The sequence below is a fragment of the Anneissia japonica genome, unplaced genomic scaffold, assembly GCF_011630105.1.
Source record: "Anneissia japonica isolate Jap-2015-1 unplaced genomic scaffold, ASM1163010v1 scaffold718_len1063573_cov188, whole genome shotgun sequence".
In the NCBI taxonomy this organism is placed as follows: Eukaryota; Metazoa; Echinodermata; class Crinoidea; order Comatulida; family Comatulidae; genus Anneissia; species Anneissia japonica.
In genome coordinates this window covers 933434-952142 of record NW_022727435.1, presented here as the reverse complement: position 1 = coordinate 952142, position 18709 = coordinate 933434, and the positions used below count along the sequence as shown (strand labels likewise).

Here is an 18709-nt window from a genome sequence, read left to right as displayed (position 1 = left end):
GGGGGGGGGTGGTGGTGGGGTGCCAAGGGTTCTACCTCCCATGGTGGCACAATTTGTTGGGGAAACAAAAACCTCTAAAATTTATTAAACAAGCCTTTCAAATCCCTAATTGCTGGAGTTTCCAAGTGATTCGCTCTTCAGAATCTCTCTGAGTGGTGCTTGCCGTTCCTGTCCCTGCCTACTTTGCCGTCGGGACATCGTCCCTTCTCCCGTCAGGGACATCAGCCATACGCCGGGTGGCCTAATCCTCGACTCAGCAAACTACGTTTCGGCAAACTGGGTTTCGATAAACTGGTCGGTTGAAATTGAGCATTTCAAGCTGCTATTATACGTCTTAAAGCTAATTATACCATAGAACTGAAAAAAGAAAAGATGTTTTGATCCAATAAGCCATGACCGACGGGGGAGGGAGATACAGTGCCGTCGAAATAGAATCTAAGAGTAGTATGTATACAGAAATGCACAATTATAAAATCGATTAAATAAGCCTTTCAAATCCTTTTCTACAGAGTTTTGAGCTACCCTTGGCCACACCTACTTCCATCGCGGAGATTGGTCTCCTCAAGAACAATACCCTGCCCCTGTCAGAGATCAGGGGAGTATTTAGTGGGGAGCCCCCCCCCCTACCCTATCCCCATTTGGAAAGTTTAAGCAAAAAAGAAAAAGGAAGAAAGAAAAAAGAAATAATTGATCGCCCGAAATGCTCCGAGGTTATTTTCGGGCGTCAAGAAAACAAAAAATTCACGAGGGCATGCCCCCGGACACTTGTCTCGATCGGCCCCACTTTCACCTCTCCCCCTCCTTTTCGGACCTCTCTGGATCTACCTCTGGAGATACAGGGGATGGGTTTTGCAGGAAAAGGGGTCGATATCACAGATGGAAAGGATAATTTTCTTAGCGGAAAAGTTTGGTGAGCGAGGCCAGTGGCAGCCAAGAACCCCAGTGGTAGATCTGGGAATTTGAAAGAAGATTGTGGGTGGGACACAACAGCCCCACCATGATTGATGGGGCTGGATGATTACGAAAGCTCTAGATGGCAGCAAATGGCACTCTCAGACTAATGTGGATTTTTTAATCGTTAAACAATTTATGTTGGGTGAGGAAGAGGGCGGCGACCGACTGGGCCCCCTTGAATCGGCACAGGTTTGGCGCCAGCGGGGGCCCGGGGGTTACCATCAAAATGATGAAATTTACCATTTACATGCTAGACTTCTACATATTAATAGACTCTAAAATCGATTAAATAAGCCTTTGAAACCCCTAAATTGTCAAACCTTTCGAAGGCTAGCTTCACCCCCAGGACCACTTTCGAAGCCTTTTAATCGAAGCTCGACCACGCCCACTTTGCTTTCGTCGGGGAAATCTGACCCCTCGTCAGGGCATCGCCCCTACCCCGTCGGGAAAATCCAGGCGCCACCCCTGAATCCGCCACTGAACTCACTGGTAGGGCGAAACTGCTGAAATTGATACAAGTGCTACATTTTCTGTAAAACTTAAAGTATATAGGTTTTTTTCTCTACGGGAGGTAAAGGAAATCACTGCCCCTTGGCCCACATTTAGTGCCACTCCATTGCAAATCCTCCTTTTGAGCAAACCCTCTGATTAAACAACACAACCCAGCTTGCATTAAATACCATCAAAATGATGAAATTTACCATTTACATGCTAGACTTCATTCATTTGCACTCCCCTCCCCATTGTACCTCTTCCCATTGAATCCCTTCCCCTGAACCCCACCATGGGATGTATATGTTCCTCCTGGCTCTCTTAGATACCTTATATGGATTCCTGGCTACAAGCCTTCGAACAGTTTTCTCAAAATATGCAGGTCTATAGCTCAAAGTATTATTTTGTCTGTGAGAAATCATTGAAGTTTAACTGAAAATAAGGGGATTCAGTAAAACGGCTATAAGTGTTTTCCCCAAGGAGGATTGAAGAGGCGTTTTCACAAGTTAAAGAGGACATCAGTGTGCATCGATTGATAACAAAAAAGCTTTGTTAACTATTTTTTCCCGGTAGCCCAGGATTTTGACCTAAATCGACCAGACTATTAGCTAGGCTTACCCTAGCTAGTAACAGTTCATGACGGCCCGACACCCCTTTGCCACATTGTGATAACGTGAGCATGTATTGATAAATTTATGTCTGTGGAATATGTAAGCACCACAATCTTTGTCAAATGGTTGGTGCATAGATTACAGCCATTATATTTGGACAGGCTTGCTGACCGTTAACCTCTTTGGATAAATACCTGCTAGCCTAAATGTCAGGCTTTACTTAAGGATATAAATGATACACGGTTTATAAAAACATTAAAAACAAATGTTAGAGGATATTCAAGTTTTTAAAAAAAACTAATAATTTGAATCACAATCTGACAATGTTGATATGCAAAATGAACTTTACTTGCTTGGGCTTAAAACTCTCGTTTGAATTCCTGCTAAGCTTCTTGAATGCACTTGCAACTATTCTTTGTGTTATTATTTTTTAATTTTTATTTATTGGTATAAAAAAGCACTCAGAAAGCAACATAGAAATATTAAAATTTATCAGAATTTACAATATAAACGGAAGACAAATACCGGTACAAGACATAAAACAAAATAAATTTATGCCAAATAGCAACATCAACATTTAAAAAGGATTATAATTATGACTTAGAATACAATAATTATATAAGAAAAACAAAACTTTAAATTTATTACAGGCAGGCAATTCAATTTATGTACAATTGTCATTAAAATTTAAAAGTATTACATACATGTAATTGCTACAGAAAAAATACATTATTATAAAAATATACTTCTATTAAATTACAATTAAGTTATTGCAACAAACTTATGTACAATCAAATTAAGAATTTAGAATTATTATTTCAACATAATATTTGTTGCGAGCATGTCGGTACTGTTTAATGAATTGCTAGCTTTTTTTTCTCTCATTGATCATTTTTAGTCATCACTTTTTATTTTCTGGCCCATAAGCTCTACTTGTTCGCAACGCGGCATCATTAATCTGAATGTTCCCTGGATGATTAATCTTCTCTCTGAATACTTTTGCTTCGTTTCTGTTACGTTCATTTTTATGGATAAAACCAGTTTATTTCACCTCAGCGCGTTCTGCCAATGCTATATTATTATCTCACGTCCACATATATTCTTAAACAACGTTCATGAACTCCTTTCCTAATTTCTATATATCTGTTCTACCTAGATTTGCCTCCATCACTTGTATTACCGCTCGTTAATTTCAATGAACATTGGAGCCCCTCACTTGCATTACTGCTCGTTAATTCCAATGAATATTTGAAATTAACTTCGGGTCGTTGCCATTGGCTCTTGTACTTGAGAGATACACTGTTTTTTTTCCACAATTCGCAGATCATTTTTCAAATTTGATTGTCATTATTAAGGATTTGGATCATTAAGCTTATTATGTGATACCCTGGCTTTTTGGAATAAAGATAGGGCTAGTATTGACGTAGAGGGTTTGCCATAATTGTGATGACTTCCCCATCCAGGGCATTTACAATCCCCCCATGGAGCCCTTATCATAGTAACATTCAAGATGTCAATATTTTTATTATTATATTATTATTATTATTATTATTATTATTATTATTATTATTATTATTATTGATTATTTTTATTATGCCTATTATTATTATTATTATTATCATTGTTGTTGTTGTTGCTGTTGTCTGTCAGTTAGCAAGATTATGCAAAAAGTAATGAACAGATAATCATAAAATACAGTGGAATGGTACATAATAATCAAAGTAAAACACCTTTCAATTTTGGAAAGAAAAGGTCAAAGGTTAAGATCAAGTTAATGGAAATTCAATTTTTTACCCTCACATAAAAGAAAATCGCCTCTCGTATTTAGGCGGCACTCAAGAAAAATGTGCCTGAATAGGGCCTACGGGAAGAGATTATATTATTTTCTTGAGTGTAGGCTGCAGCACTCAAGAAAATAATGTGCCTGAATACGACGGCCGATTCCATTATTTCATTAAGGGTATGCTGCAGTTTCGCCCATCATACACCGACTGCATATTGTTGGTACTATATACAGACACAGGGCGGAAGTATGCATTCTACGGAGTGTCTGATCTAGTTATACTATTATTGTTACCATTGCTTTTATTAATGAAATTATTACTGGATTGTTATTAACATTAAAAATAAGATTACATGCTACGAAATCTAAAGCGTATATAATTTACTGGATCTCCAGATGAAACACAAGGTGACCAGCGACGCAATGGGAAGTAAACCAGGGACCAAGAGATATCCACGGTTCAGCGCTCATAGTGGCTATCGCCAGTTTAGCCGACTGCTCTTTTCACCTCATTTCATAAATCTAATTCCTGAAGAAATTAATTTGTCTAGATTCCTCTGGCGGTCACATGACTCTGAATTTAATAGTGAGAAAGGGGATATTACAATTTTAAACAATATATTAAGCGGACACCAATATTTTAAAGCCAGTACAATCACAGTTTTTGATTCTATATTAATTAGATGTTTTGGTTGATTGATAAATAAAAATAAAATTATGTCTCGTCGAAGTACTTTTTAATTTGACATCCATAATTGATTCTAATTGCTGAAATCAGTCATGTAAAAATAATTTTTGTGAAGGTGGTACGCATAAATATATTATATTTTTACACCAACGGAGAAACAGTACAGCCAACAGGGAATAATTTATGATGAAAAATGGATCCTTTGAGATATCATGACTGATTTCATATTACATGATTAGGTGCACAATGCGACTTACATGTATTGTAACTCCCGAGTCGGCCAATTGGCAATAAGCACACAAATTCTATACCGTAATGTTACTCTATTTCATTTCTGATATAATGAATTCATTAATGCGCATAATTTATGAAATAAAAACTCATTATTGGCCTAATGTAAATCCCATAGTGAATGAGCTTACTAATAAGGATAACTTAGGACAGGAAGGATAATAGAAACACCAGATGCAATAACTTCTACCGGCGTAAAGTTTCTGTCACGAAGCAATCGTTGCAGCAGATTTCCGTTGTTAGTACACTTAACTGTAACATGATTACTGTACCGCTAAGCCATTTCGCGCTCCATTAAGCTTAAACTTACCTCCAATCGTAAGCCAATGCTGGAAAGCTCATTTTGAACATGAATGTGAATAATGTGAACCAACCAAAAGATACTACGGTAAGCCGTGAGAAGGCGCTTTTCAAGAAGAATTGTCCTTTTTGTCAGCAATATAGGAGACCGGTAATAAATACAAAGATGGTATTATAACCCGAACTCTTCATGACCGGACAACTGTTATTTTTTGTATGTACCGGCTACTTAGGCTCCAGATATCATTTCGTCTCGGGACATAGTACGGCCTCCAGATCACCTCGACCTATAATTTGAACCATTGATTTTGTGTAGGCCTATACTAAATGTAATTTTCAACTATTTGTAAACGGAAATTATGATAAATCTGTGATAAATTATTTTGACAGGTCAAGCGAGGTGAACACGAGAACTGGCTAGATCACAGCATAAACTTTAATTTAGTCTTTTAATGTCTTTCCTTTTAAAAGTAGACATAGAGATGTGGGCATTTGAAGTTTAGGAGCATGAAAACCTATTTTTGAGAAAGCCAGCCTCAAAGATATACTAACTGTACAAATACGACTATAATTTAAGAATATGCACGGACTACACCATGTAAAATAATAATATAATTCTCATAAAATATAAGTATCAAATTATTCAAAAACATTCAAATCAAAATTTTGTAAACAAAATTGACTTCGATCAATTTTGGTGATTATCTGAATATGATCTCATCAACGAGGCGTCTCATTTCGTGGTGTCTAACATTTCTGAATGTACAGTTAACTGACCTTTCACTTTGGAGTAGTCGAATTCATACCTATATCTTGATAATGGAATGGTACCGATGACGCCTACATTGATATAAATGTACACATAAACAAAATATTAAACACGATACAATTAAATAGGATAACGTGTACTGTTTGCGCGTTTACGGCCTGGTCTTATTTAAAGCGTGTGCGTGATGTCACTCCATATGCGTTTAATTATATTCAACATAGACTATAAATGCTACGTTAAGAATACATGTTTTTTTTTTTACCGACATATAGGCTATTAACCAAGCACGAAATTAACTCAATGCAAATTTTATATGGTGACCAGGCTAGAGAAGAGGTCAGTTGCCATCTAAGAGCGAAACGGATTCCAATTGACCTAATTACAGTAACACGATGAAACCATCAACTCTATTTTCATATCAGCTGGACTTCTATCTAAATTAATCAAGAAATATAATAACAAATACAAACCGATTTACAGAAGGCCTTACTGTTATATTATTATGATATAAAAAAAAATGGGCATTTGATCGACCCAATTGTTTAAATGTCGAAGAAATAAAGTTTATGTTACAGACGGAAACATAAAGGTGTGACTTAAGAGCAGTTTATTATATTAAAATAATAAGGGTGGAGTTGGGTATTTGAGCCGAGTGTTGTTAAGTAGAGAACGTTACCGTACTCCGTACCAGGTGCTTAAAAATATTTCAAAGCGTACTGTTGTAATTACATTCCATTCGGATCATAACTTTCTCAGCTGTTTCGATGAAATGAAAATACCCACATCAATGAGATAATTGAACTGGTTATTGGACACTTCGACCATTTAATTATCAAGTTGTCTATATAGAAAAGGGTGGTGCCGTAGTGGGTGTTTTAAGTAGGGCTTAGAATATCAATTCAGTTTACATACCGTTCTGTTCACTAAAACACTCTTACACGAAGTAAGAGATGTAAGGAAATAATAGACCTCGGCCTCCAGGTCGGCCGCACACCACCTTTGAGGTTGCCCTACGGGTTCAGACAATATGAACAGAGAAATGCAGTGAACTATTACCTCTATCGATTGTTTTTTAATCAGACAAGTACACAAAACGAAATATGTTTTAATGCCAAAAGGACAAAATGATATTATAGCTAAGCCTACAGTATCTTTTGAGTAAGATAATTTTCAAGAGATGAAACAAAAAGTAAATGTGACACGAAACTATCTTAATGTTATCTTACAATGTATATGGCTCTGTCCAGACTATCAGAAAAACAAAAACAAAAACTGTTGTATGCCCATTAATAGTCATGATGTGCATTTAATATGGTCGTGCTCTGATGTCATCATGACCGTATTTAGGTATGCTACACATATTAACGTCTTATCTGTTTCGATACATCTACATGTCGATCTATAGATGACACATAGTTCGACATGTAGATGTATCGACATGTCGATACATCTACATGTCCAACTATGGATGACACATAGTCTTCGATTGATAAATTCTTCACTCGATTATGACGATATTAAATTTCGTGTATGATATGAATTATAAAAACCAAATAACTCTAATATTCATCAACACTTGTAGACATTTTTAGACGGGAAATATTGATATCTAGGCTATCGAAATCATGGTGGAATGTAAACGTAAATGAATGTAAACAGCAATGCTTTAGGAACAATCTAAACTGAATGTCTCAAAAGCTGACGTCTTTTTAAATTCTTAATTCCGTTCTCACATTTATTGTCCTATGACTGTAGACAATCATTCTTATTATTTGGGTTGTTGCGAAGTCGCCCACCTTTTTCTCTTACCTATATGTACACTCGACTAGTACGATAGCTTGAATATTAATAAATCAAAAGGTCGATCGATCAGCCAACCAACTGACCAACCAATAAGTCAACCATTCAGTCAATTACTCGATCAGTAAAATTATTGATTTGTTGGTTGATCGAACAATCATCAATCAATCAATTAATCAATCATCAATCAATTAATCAATCAATCAATTTATTCAATAATCAATAATTGATCAGTAGGTTGATATATTAGTTTATTAACTAACCTAACAAGTCATATGGACGCAGTGGTTGGGGGTGGGTGAGGAGGGACTCCACCAATTTCTGGTATTCCTCCTCTATCATGCATTAGGCTTGTTGTAATATCCATGCATAGGATTGCTGTAATAATTAGGCCGCAAGAGAGCCGGAGTTCTTCATGATAAAGTACTTAAATTTGTAACCATAAATTTCCTACGTGCAAACAACTTTTGCGTATGTATTTACAGGTGTCATTTGTTGACACATAGAATTGTTAAAAGATAAAGGAAATTGATTTTTTTAAATTAAATATCGAATAAACGTCTGTTATTGAACCACCCGATAAAGTATTTACGACTGCAGGGCTATTATTTACATACGTTTTATGATGCGTTTTGAACGTTTATATCATCAGCTCCATGCATAATTCTCTTAAAATCATATACTTATTACAAAATCAATGTTTAAACAAAGTGTACGCGACATGGGGCCTATGTTGTGGATAATTAAAAACTTAAAACATTAATGATACATAACATACATAACATAAATATTCATCTTTCTTTGTATATTTTCCATAAATTAATGGAGTATGAGAAGTAGCTATATCCTTTATAGCTAATAACGTTTGTCTTCATTTTCATATGATTGTTCGTTAAAAGGGGTTCAAATAAAAACCAAACCAAAAAAACAAAAAACAAACAAACAAAATAAAAAAAAATAAAAAAAATAAAAAAATTTGTAACGTAAATTCAGATAAAGATAGGAAGGGCTGATATTAAATAATAACTTTAGTAATATGGCAGAGTCTATATTTTTTGCTTTTATGCGGCTTTCTAGTTGCTAAATATTGGCCACGAGGAAAGTGAAAGCCTATAAATGCAACTACTAGACTAGAAAAGGCAACTCTAAAAGATACAACCAACAGTGTCAAGTGTTAATATACAGGCTCTATGCAGTTATTGAATAGATTATATAAATCAAGTTGACATTAATTGGCTTAATTGCTTATGTGCACTCCTGATGCTAATTAGATCAATCAATTAAGCAATCAATAACTGTCGACATATAAACAGCTGCAACATTATGGAATTCCCCTATGGGGCCTGAGTGTGTGTTCCATATGTGCTTGATCCAGTGATCCGGGGTAATAATGTTCAGCGCATAGAGAAGTTTGATATGCGCTATATACGGTAAGTATACAATAATAATAATAATAATAATTTCTGGTATTCCTCCTCTATCATGCATTAGGCTTGTTGTAATATCCATGCATAGGATTGCTGTAATAATTAGGCCGCAAGAGAGCCGGAGTTCTTCATGATAAAGTACTTAAATTTGTAACCATAAATTTCCTACGTGCAAACAACTTTTGCGTATGTATTTACAGGTGTCATTTGTTGACACATAGAATTGTTAAAAGATAAAGGAAATTGATTTTTTTAAATTAAATATCGAATAAACGTCTGTTATTGAACCACCCGATAAAGTATTTACGACTGCAGGGCTATTATTTACATACGTTTTATGATGCGTTTTGAACGTTTATATCATCAGCTCCATGCATAATTCTCTTAAAATCATATACTTATTACAAAATCAATGTTTAAACAAAGTGTACGCGACATGGGGCCTATGTTGTGGATAATTAAAAACTTAAAACATTAATGATACATAACATACATAACATAAATATTCATCTTTCTTTGTATATTTTCCATAAATTAATGGAGTATGAGAAAGTAGTATATCCTTTATAGCTAATAACGTTTGTCTTCATTTTCATATGATTGTTCGTTAAAAGGGGTTCAAATAAAAACCAAAAAAAAAAAAAAAAAAAACAAAAAACAAAAGAAAAAAAAAAAAAAAATTTGTAACGTAAATTCAGATAAAGATAGGAAGGGCTGATATTAAATAATTACTTTAGTAATATGGCAGAGTCTATATTTTTGCTTTTATGCGGCTTTCTAGTTTGCTAAATATTGGCCACGAGGAAAGTGAAAGCCTATAAATGCAACTACTAGACTAGAAAAGGCAACTCTAAAAGATACAACCAACAGTGTCAAGTGTTAATATACAGGCTCTATGCAGTTATTGAATAGATTATATAAATCAAGTTGACATTAATTGGCTTAATTGCTTATGTGCACTCCTGATGCTAATTAGATCAATCAATTAAGCAATCAATAACTGTCGACATATAAAGGAAATATGACGATTATGTATATCACAAAAATGTACACATATTTTGTGTGTTATTAAATAGGTATACATTTAGTACAAAGTAAATGTATTTTCTTAGACGTGATGATGTATGGTTAATCAGACCATGTAATAGGTCTATGATCGGACTGTGCGAATCACATAAAAAATATATGATGTTGTTGGATTCTCTGCAATTTAGTCGTTTCTACAAGAGTTGAGTCATTGGCTTTATTCTAGTATTGATTACCTTTCACAATTTTGTCAAACCCCGACGTACAGAGAGAATAATAATGTGCTATACAAGTTCCCCACCTATATACTAATACCATTAGTATGTATTTATACAATTAAATTCATAATTATTTAGGATTACAAATGCAATTTAATAAGATACAGCTATTAGTCGTGGTAATGACATTGGGTTTCAGAATCTACAATCTCAGGTTCAAGTCAGCAAGTAACAGAATTGCCTCTTATCTATTTACTTATTTAATTATCTGACCGTGTACAAAATATGTAAAGCGGTGCGTTGCGAGTTTGTGGGTTTATACGCAGCATGAAACAAAACATGGACGCATAACCAAATGAAGAAAGAGAGCATCCGATAACATAAACAAATGTGACAAATATAAATGTATTACACACACACCCACCACACCCACACCCACACACCCGCACATACCCCCACACACACATTTGATTCATTATTATTACATGACCTTCAAATTCAATTTGTAGTATCTTTGTGTATTTTCGGCCATTTTGACTGTTTTTCGTGTGCGATATTAAAACTCTATTGTAATTTCCTTTCCTTTCATAAAGGTATCGTGTATCTTGTTGGTAAGTGATTAATTACTGTATAGGGAAAAATTACGACAGATCCTCTCCATACAATTAAGTTCAGTAACTGTCTCTTATACACATCTAGATGTGTATAAGAGACAGATATATAGGAATGTGCAATAGAGGGGAGGGAGGCCAGGGAGGGACTTTCACATAATAGAGAGGGCAGCTTAGCTCAGTCGGCTAATCTGGTGGTAGCCACTGTGTGTGTGCTGAACCGTGCAGATCTCTGGGTCCCCGATTCAATTCCCATCGCTGCCTGTCCTTGTGTTTCAGCTAGAGTGCTGAAATACAAGTTACAATAACGCACCGTCTTTCGGATGAGACGTTTAAGCCGTCGGTTCCGTGTGCATTTATGGCCCAAGTGCACGTTAAAGAACGAAGTACACTCTGCGGAAAAGAGTAGGGGATTGTCTCCCGTGTACTGTCCAATCACCACCAGAAAAACCCCACTGGAAATAAGTCTTCTTCTGGACTTTCGTGGGCTATCCTTGGTGTTTACACCGAATAAATCCAATCCAATCCAATAGAGGGTCCACTCACCATAGTTAGGGCTGAACAAAGAATATATTATGGCACCTCTATTTGGCCAGAATTGGCAGTCTCAGGCTTAAATTTAATTGTAATTTTATTTTTTTTTTCTCCATTTTTTTTAATAATTTTGGAAAATTTAGGGGTGGGGGGAACTGGGCCGGCTCGGTCCCCAGCACTCTTGAATCCGCCACTGGTTTAGTTTATGTCAGAAAACGTGAACACAACGTTGGAGCAAAGTTTGCAACGTTATTTAGTCAAAAATTACGTTATGAATACGTATTTATGTATACAATGAAAACGTCGTATACACCAAACTTCAATTTTATGATAAAGTTAATATAACGTAGAATTGTTATCTGGGCTTAACCCATTATTAACATAAACGTTCTGTCACACACATGTGCTAGTTAAAATTTTAGTTTTCAATGAAGTTTAATACAACTTTATAAATTCTGGTGATTTCCAATAAAACATATTAAAAAAACAATCTCTCCTAGCAGCTCTATAATAAGCATCATGATGATATAAGGAGCCAGTCGATATTGGAAATAAAACATACTATATAGAAAAAATAAGCACAACAATATGCAATTCAAACATACTGAATCGCGATAACATGAAAAGTACCGTACATCGTTTGTTGGAAGCAACAATTAAAAATGTATATTAATAAAATCGATTATAACATTTAAAACGTAGTATACGATACGATTGTATAATACATTATTCATTTAAAGCCTCCATGACTTTTTGTAATCAATAAAACAAATTGAATTATTTCTTATTAATGTGAATATATTAAACTGAATGTATTATAGTGAATATTTTAAAGGAAACGAAACCAGCATAATTGTGAATTCTGTAACGTATACCTGATTGATAATGGAAACTGGGTTTCAGAATTTAAATTTCAACCGTAGGCCTATAGAAAATGACATGGTTCAATAATAGCATCACTGATGTTTAATTAACAAAAAAATAATCAGACAGATTAGCAGATGCACTGATTATGTCTAAATAACATAGGCTATAACTAAAATGAAAATATTGTGAATAAAGAGACGCCATGATTATTGACCTTTTGACCTTTAGCAGATCATCGTTCATGAATACCATAGAAGGGTATTCAAATAAAAATATATTGGAAAATTTAAGAGGGTTGCCTAAAAGAATGTAAAATAATAATAAATTTAAAAATATTAAAAAAGAAAAATCATATAAATTCATGAATATTGAATAATGTTAAAAGAGGCAGGGGAAAGTATAAATTTTTAAAGTACAGTTTTTATAGAAATTTACGTAATGTTGACAAGGAAAGCTCATTACATTGTCTTGTTAGATTGTGAAGTGCGTTATTATAGAACGGAACTATAATAGACTTTATAATAGGATAACATTAACAAAAACATAAATTTAAATACTTTCAAATTTGATCGTATGGTATAAATAGGCGTCATTTAAGATCAACCTGATTTCCTTTAAGTAAAAATACAAAGATAATTGCATGACCAGATTCTGACCAGGTGATCAGATTATAAGCATAATTGAAATCGATCGGAAATTATTGTTTCCTGTTTTGATCTGTTTGTTAAGTAAACCGAACATAAGAGAGCTTAGTCTTGTAATATCAACGTCTAGATTAGAATAATACTGTATAACTATCAATCAATCAATCAATCAATCAATCTATCACCTATCTAATCAATCAATCAATAAACCAACCAACCAATCAACCAACCCACTAATCAACCAAACAATCAACTAATCAATCAATCCAATTAATCAATCACTCAACCAATTAATCAACCAACCAACCAACAATCAATCGATCAATCAATTAATCAAACAAACAATCAATCAATCAATCAATCAATCAATCAATCAATTAACCAATCAATCAATCAATCAATCACTCAACCAACCAACCAACCAACCAATCAACCAACCAATCAGCCAACCAACCAATCAACCAACCAATCAACCAACCAACCAACCAATCAACCAACCAATCGACCAATCAATCAATCAATCAATCAATCAAGCAATTAGACAGCCAATCAGTCAGTCAGTCAGGTAGTCATTCAAGCTACTCACTCGATTCCATCAATCAGTATATCAATTATTAAATCAACTAATCTACCTATTTATCGATCAATCATTCAATCAATCGACCGATCAATCAATTATTCAATTATTAAATTGTTAAGTGGAAATAGCTGTGGTGTTTTTTTAATAATCACTTATGTGTGACTTTTAATGTAAGTACATAACGCAGCATGACCTACTATAAAAAAAAAACTTGACATAAAATTCACATAGGGAAATATACAAATTTTATATTATAACTTATAAAATATTATATAATCTTTACATATTTTTTTTCTTTTGTTGACCAAAGGTCATTTATTCACAATCACATATCATTATACGTATTCATTACCATTTATTAGTGAATGTATTTACCAGACAAGTTGTTTTTTTTTCACTTGTTGACCGAAGAAAGGTAAAAAAATTACCACTATAATAATCACACTAACAATAATAATAATAATAATAATCACATCATAATAAGTACAATACATTTTTTTTAAATTTATACTTGGAGGCTTGTTCAGTATGTTATCTTCTGTTCTCACACAGGGCGCATATGATATGTTACATACATCATAGAATAATCGCAAGAAAGTACGGTACTACCCTATTAGGCCTCCCGTACAGGCTCTTCTTTGGTCGCAAGAAATTCCAAAGCAGATATACTAGTAAACCATTGAGCATGATTAACAGACAGAATTATAAACGCTTTTAACCATAAGCTTTTTAAACCCTACCTTCACAGTAGTTGCTTTTTGTTGATCGATATAACGTCAGATGGTTTTACCCCACGGTATCAGTTGCTGCTCACCTTGTCTCAGTGCCTCCGTCACTGTATACAAATCATTACACTATAATGTAATTTAACGGCCTCGATACTTACCTCGACAAGAATCGTCTCAGTTTGGAATCAGCAGTGTGGAACGTGTCCCGTGACTATAATGATGTCAGAGAACGTTCTATATAGATATCTGTTAACCTTTTATTATTTAAGACTGTGAACATTAATTAACCATCGATTAGGCCTTGTATGTGTGGTCACGCGCACGTCTAAAAACTAATGAGTCCCGTAATGTTTTATAGTATATTATAGAACTATGGATGTTATTTCAAAAAGGGATTAAGGAGGTAAGGATGAATGCGGACCGATTATGCGTACGATGTTCCGCATGAGAACAACAAAAATTACTTACTCCTGCACATCGTGAACATAAAACTAACATGTTAGAGGCAGTAGGCGTATTGAACAGAACTGTCGTTTTGCTCAATCAGTTTGTGTTTGAATAGGCAATCTTGACAAATCAACGTTATCGCCTTTCAAATAAGAATCTAAGAATTTTTCTTGATGACCCATATTTGTCTCTGAGATGATATTTGCAATATATTGCTATACATATTGCACCATATTTGCATCATATTTGAAAGCCGTCACTATGATGATACGGCATTGACAAATTTAAGAATAATATTAAAGGTACTGTACATTAAGGCCATTGCTAGTAGGCCTAAGTGTAAGAATTATGAAGTACACGTTTGATAAATCCAAATAGGACTACAACCCTATAAGTTATGCAATTTCAAAATTAATTTTATTCTTCATTATTATACAGTATAACCTGAATATATATAATGCACCATAGTTGCATCATATTTGAAAGCCGTCACTATGATGATACGGCTGACAAATTTAAGAATAATATTAAAGGTACTGTACATTACGGCCATTGCCGTTATCCTAGGTGTAAATATTATGAAGACACGTTTGATAAGTCCTAAAAGGCCTACTACCTTATAAATGATGCGATTTCAATATTATTTTTATTCTTCATTATTGTAAGTATACTGTAATTTGCATATTTATTTGCTATACATATTCCACCATATTTGCATCATGTTTGAAAGCCGTCACTATGATGATACGGTTGACAAATTAAAGAATAATATTATAGTATATTGCGGCCATTGCTAGTAGGCCTACATGTAAGAATTATGAAGTCTAATAGGCCTACTACCCAATAGATGATGCAATATCAAAATTAATTTCATTCGTCATTATTGTAAAGTATATACTGCATATTTGTTTTTATGAGACGAAAAAAATTATATAAATATATTTCTTACTTATAAATAAGAAAAATTGAGATATACAGGGTTATAGCATTATCTTTCAGAAAATTTCATTTTTACTGTGGTTTGAACAACGTCCATGGAACAACCATCCGCGGGACACAATGTGTATTGGACTAATTGGTTTTCCTTCAAGTTTGAAAATGACAAAGACCGATAATCAGTTCACGGTCCTTTTGTAGATGTTTCTTCAAATATGATTGCAGTTGTGTCATATCTCAAAATATTATGTCTGCAATCTCTAAAGCAGAATATTAATATTATTGGAAAAGTATACGCATTTCTTTTGTAAATCAATAAATTTAAAATTGGTGAATTAAAATCTTCTGCAATTTAAATTTCAAAAGTCTGTCATCGTTCATATTAGTAGATGATTTTGATTACTGACATTGATAGTATAAGTACAGTTAACTTAAATCGATTAACCTTCACTTATTTCAATTTGTATACTTTATTTAATATTATGAGGAGGTTTATGAATTGTTCTGAATGTATCATACCTTAACCTTTAAGTTGAAATCCCGAATCACAAGCTATGTGTTTACAGTTGGGAATTGGTTAACACATAGATTGTGTTAACAAATAAATGGTTAACACAATCTATGTGTTAACCGTTTCCCAACTGTAAATAAATAGTATAGGCCTAGTTAATTGCTGCTAATATTATTATCATTAATGTCATTACAACTATTATTATTTGCTATCAAATAATAGTATTGATTATTATTATTTTATATAAATTATATAATTGATATAGAATTAATAATTCTCAAAATTATTATTACTTTATATACAAGTATCTCATTCGAGATCTAGCAAAGCTGAAAATAATGCACAGAAGAGAGCGTATCTCTGGTAGTCTGTCACGTGCTATTTTAAAAATTGTGACGTCAGACAAGTTAAAAGAATGAAAAGAACTCAGATTCTACCTGGCGCTTAAATCACCACAATGCGGCCTTCTTGGTTAAGTGGTTATGACGTTCGCCATGTATGCGAACGAGGCTGAGTTTATTTTCTGATATATATCTGTCTCTTATACACATCTAGATGTGTATAAGAGACAGAAACAATCCTATCGTAATTTTTTCCATATACAGTAATAAATCACTTACCTACAAGATACACGATACCTTTAAGGAAAGGATTTTACAATAGAGTTTTACACCGCACACACACACAAAAATTCAATTTGAAGTTCATGTAATAGTAATGAAGCAAATGTTGCATCAGCCAGTCCATAGTTAAAATGTAAAAGTTATTTTCTTTAAAGCAAGACCAACAGCGAATACCGTCATTTACAGACTTGAAAAGACAGAGACAAGATAAGAAACAGATATATACAAGAAATATATAAAACGACGAAAAAGATGCAAAGAAAAATGAAAAGTAAAAAAAAATGACATGAATGAAATTACATAAAAAACATCATCATTGTGTGACTGTGTGCCAAAAAACCCCTTATTAAGAGGATTTGTTGTTAGTGTCTAAATTTGGATATATATTCATGGTGGTCCCCAATTGTGGGGACACTGTGTTTGGTCTTGAAGCTGGATTATTATTGTTTTTATTACAGTATTATTATTACAGTATTATTATTATTATTATTATTATTATTATTATTATTATTATTATTATTATTATTATTATTATTATTATTATTATTTATCATTATTAATTGATATTATTATTCTTACATTTTTTATTATGATTATAATAATAATTATTATTATTTCCATAGCTGATATCAATGTGTATATGTATGTACAAAGCAGATTATAGAGCTATGTAAATAAAGTAACATCGAGGCAAAGTCGTGTGTCTACTGTCTAAAAGACGTTGGTTTAAAAATTGTTCGATTACAATGCGAACATAATATAAAATGAATACAAAAGCATGATGATAATGTATTGGGGTTTTTGCTATTGTTTACACCTCCTTGAATCCATTAAGACTCATCTTTGAAAACCTAATACATATTTAGAAAGGATAACTAACGCTGGTGACAGCAGCAGAACCACACTTAAAGAAATAATAATAATAATGTTTGTTGAAGAAAAATGAGACTGAGATACAAAAAAGTAAGATGAAAATTGCTGAAATTGCTGTTGTCATGGTATTCCTGGTAATTATTCATAATTTATCGAAAATTATATTTTCTATTCAAATCAACAGTTACTAACGGTAATAATTTTTCAATAAGTAATATGAAGATAGTTAAAGCTAGTGTGAAAAACAGTTGCAGATGTCAGTTCTGGCCAGACAGAAAAACTGTTGAAGAGTAAACAAAAACCGTGTTCGTTTTTGGCGTATATAATAGGCCTAACGAGAATTCATCCCAGTATAACAAAGCTTATCATAATTTATTTCAAAATCAAGTTTAACCATTTTATTTTTTTGTTTTCACAGCGCCTAAAGTTAGTTACACATACATCATGCTGAAGTTAACAGTAAGTCAGAAAGCGGTATGTTTCCTATGTCCTTTTGAAATAGATATAACTAATAATAAATGAGAATATATAATAATTGCAAAAAAGATAATTACATCTTAATTGCAGTAGGTATACTTACCATATGAATGTTGACCAGACCTAATTGTGAAAGCACACAATCAACAGGTAAACACTATGAGCATTGTTACAGACGATGACCACAGTACACACAATGCAGCAGTTAATTACTCACTCTCAACGAAATGTAAAATACCAAGTTATTCTTCAAACAATTTTATACGGTTCACTGCATGTAAAATTTGCTATACATGTATTCAACTGGTTTGAAGGAGTTTTTTCTTATCTTGCGTTCTTATTTAGATATTTTAAGAGAACGGTTTATAATAAGGATTTTGAGCTCTATTCACGTTTATACATTCATTGAATATTACTTAATCAATATCTAGATGATTGAAATCCATTATGCTGATTAACAAAATGCATTATGCGCATTTACTAACATGGCCATAATTCATTTAATAAATAATTATTTTT

The 18709-nt window shown here is 33.4% G+C and overlaps 1 protein-coding gene across 1 annotated transcript in view; it reads right to left on the bottom strand.

Annotated features, from left to right (window-relative positions):
• LOC117113729 (glycine receptor subunit alpha-1-like) overlaps window positions 1-14520 on the bottom strand; it is a 50405-nt gene extending 35885 nt beyond the window's left edge. Inside the window, exon 1 of the mRNA XM_033257171.1 lies at window positions 14336-14520. The gene's annotated coding sequence lies outside the window, so the exon portion shown is untranslated. The remainder of the gene's footprint in view (window positions 1-14335) is intronic.
• Window positions 14521-18709: the final 4189 nt, after the last annotated feature.